This window comes from Arachis ipaensis, chromosome B02 (assembly GCF_000816755.2).
Source record: "Arachis ipaensis cultivar K30076 chromosome B02, Araip1.1, whole genome shotgun sequence".
Classification (NCBI taxonomy): Eukaryota; Viridiplantae; Streptophyta; class Magnoliopsida; order Fabales; family Fabaceae; genus Arachis; species Arachis ipaensis.
In genome coordinates this window covers 88,496,344-88,499,903 of record NC_029786.2, presented here as the reverse complement: position 1 = coordinate 88,499,903, position 3,560 = coordinate 88,496,344, and positions in this window count along the sequence as shown.

Sequence of the window (3,560 nt, the reverse complement as noted above, 5' to 3'; positions counted from 1 at the left end):
GGAAATTGATTATTATATAAAATTTAAAAACTAAAATTATAAAGGTTTTGTAGATTTGGACTTTAAAATGTATTTGATAGTGAAATTTGATTTGAATTTTGAGAGTTTGAAAGCTAAAATTGTTAGATGTTTAAATTTTGAAAAAAATGTAAATAATTTAAAAATAGTTGAATCGATTTGGATTAATTTTCGGAACAAAATCAAAATATTAGCAAAATACTAATTGTAAAAATTTGAGAAAAAATATTGAAAAAGACTAAAAGAATTATGATAATAAAAGTGTATGTAAATTGTATTTATAGAGCAAATTCCAACCACTATCAAATTCTAATGGTTTGTTTTTTATTTAAATTTTAATTTTTTTTCTGTTGCTAACTTGTCATGTGGCAAAATCTCATTGGATGTTCAAAGTCCCTCTGAGTAAGGACTGTCCTTCCTCGATCCAAGAGAAGGGACTCTTTACTTTTCTTTTCCAATAATTAGAATGTTGAATTTTCAGACAAATAGTGAATGGAAACACTACTTCTGTGACCAATAGAGCTGCTCTGAGAGTGTGTGGCTGTATGTCCTAACTTCTGTGACTTTGATGCAGAATGCTCAATGCTGCATACATTTTTTATATGGATTTAGCTGGGCTCATCCGAATCGGGTGATCCAAGCCTTGGCCCAAGTCTGATTTAATTAATTAGTAGGGCCATTTATTAAAATCTCAAATTTGACTTGGTCACAATGAAATAGGACCAAATTAGTCTTGATGTAGCCAAGTCTGGACCGAGTCTTCGAATCAGACTGGATCCTGTTCACCCCTATGTCTTACAATGTAAATGACTATAAATTTTTATTTTTGTTTTGTTAAGTACCTTATGATTATTCAAAAAAATTGACAAAGGTTGGATTGGATATTATTTTACTCTACTATTTACAAATTATAACTATAGAACAAGTTTTAGAAAAAATATTCAATTTAGTCTGTGAAAATTTTAACTAGTATCATAATAATTCTTAACTTCTAAAAATAAACAAATTAGTCCCTTAAATTGAAAAATGTGAATCCCCACTTGTCCTTTTCTAAGCCTCCATTTACATAATGATGATGTATATTATTAAGTGCCAAGTTGGCAATTTGAATCCTTGACTCTAGCACCCCTTGGCTCTCCGAAGAGAAGCCTTTGCTTCAATTGTGCATCGCATTCACATATTGTTGACTGTAAGGTTTCATTTTCATTTCTTTTTTTCGTCCTATACATTAATGGAGAAGGTTGTATGCAAACTAAACAAGTCAACCTATGGCTTGAGACAAGCTTTGAGGCAATGATTTACTAAGTTCTCTACTGCTTTGCTTGGTACTGGTTTTACTCAGTTAAAATCAGATTATTCTCTATTTCATAGAGGAATAGGATTCACTTGTTATGGTGCTTGTATATATTGACAACATCATTGTTGCTAGTAAACTTGATGATGTCGTTGCCCAAACTTAGCAGACTTTGCAAAGTCTTTTCAAACTTAAGGTGCTTGGCCCCTTGAAGTATTTCCTTGGATTGGAGATGGCAAAATCTAAAAAGGGCATTTGTTTGTCTCAACGAAATTATGCTTTTTCTTTGCTCGAAGGCATTGGTTTTTTGAATTGTAAACATGCCTCTGTATCCTTGGATTCGAACATAAAACTTAATGCAACTGATGGTGCTTTGCTCGAGGATGCATGATAATTAAGAGATTGATTGGTAGGTTGCTTTACCTCATTATTTCAAGGCTCGATATTTGCTTTGCTGTGAATAAGCTAAGCCAATATATGTCTATTCCTCGTACAACCCATTTAAATGCTATCTATCATATTTTGAGATATTTGAAGGCTGCACTTGGATAGGGATTGTTTTTTTCGGTTTCTTCTCCCTTATCTGTCAAGGCATATGGAAATGCTGATTGGGAGAGCTGTGCCAAAACCAGACGATCCACTACCAGCTATTGCGTCTTCCTTGGTGATTCTCTAATCTCATGGAAGTCGAAGAACAAGACAGTTTTGAGGTCCACGGTTGAAGCAGAGTATCGAACACTTGCCAATGTCATTGCTAAAGTTGTGTGGATTATGAGGCTGCTTCGAGATTTTGAGATACAAGTTAATTCACCTTTCATCTTCTGTGATAGTAAAAGTACAATTCTGTTAGGATTTGGTTGAATTAGTCCCACATTGCTTAGAATAGCAAATGGAGTGGGTGGCCTAGGCTATAAATATGAGGCTAAGTTCTCCATTTGTTTTTGCACCAGTCAGAAACACTTTAAGCTTGTATCTAATTTTTCTTTTCCTCTGTACTCTTTATTACAGAGTATTGTGAGGTGTAGTTAGATATTTACTTTGAGAGAGTGTGGGTGTACTGGGGTGTCGGTGAGAGAAAGAAGTCTATGTGTTGTAACAATTTTCACATAGTGATATTCTCTGGTTGTCATTTGACAACGGCCGTGGTTTTTTCTCCGGTAATTGGAGTTTCCACGTTAAATTCTTGTGTTGTGATTGTGTCTATTTTATTTCTCTGTCAAAGGTGTTTTCTCAAGGGAGAATGGTGTATTATTCCCAATAAGTGGTATCATAGCTTCGGTTCAGTGGGATTGAATTTTGTCCTGTGGCTTGAGGTTGATCTTTGGTTGCTGTTGTTGTTGCTGGAAGGCAGTGTGACACTGTGAGAGTGCTGTTTGGAAAGGTTCTGGCTAAGGAAAGACTTGGTATTTAAGTGTGCCCATTGTGACCCACCTCTCTTTCCTGGGGATCCTTCCTAGTGCACGGTTGAGTTATACTATTCCAGTATACGGTTGCAACAATGTCAGGATATTCAAGTGATGTGAAGCTTGAAATAGAGAAATTTGATGGAAGAATCAATTTTGGCTTGTGGCAAATACAAGTCAAGGATGTGTTGATACAATCAGGTTTGCACAAGGCGTTGAAGGAGAAGATCTCTGGTTGCTCTCTCTATGAGAGAAGATGATGTTCTCTAGAAGACAAGAAGTATCCTCATGGTATTACCGCACTGCCATGGATAAGGATAAGTTGTGGCAATCGGGTCCACAATTGCACACGGGCATTGGTTGGCGTTGAGATGCAAGGTGTGTAGCGGAGTTAGGTCGATGGCTGAAGAACTTCCAGGAAAAGCCAATTTGGAAGTTGCACCATGAATTTTCAGCAAGGTTTCGATTTGTACCAAGGCGAAATTCTTGGAGTGGTCTAATTCCAAGTGAGTATACTTTCATGGTGGAGTATGATAGTTCTCTGAACTATGATTGTCGGTATAGACAATGGCAGCAAAGAATTGTCGGTGTTGACAATGGAAGCTGAAGATGTGTGACTATTTCAATCAAGGTGGAGATTGTTAGGATTTGGTTGAATTAGTCCCACATTGCTTAGAATAGCAAATGGAGTGGGTGGCCTAGGCTATAAATATGAGGCTAAGTTCTCCATTTGTTTTTGCACCAGTCAGAAACACTTTAAGCTTGTATCTGATTTTTCTTTTCCTCTGTACTCTTTATTAGAGAGTGTTGTGAGGTGTAGTTAAATATTTGCTTTGAGAGTGTGG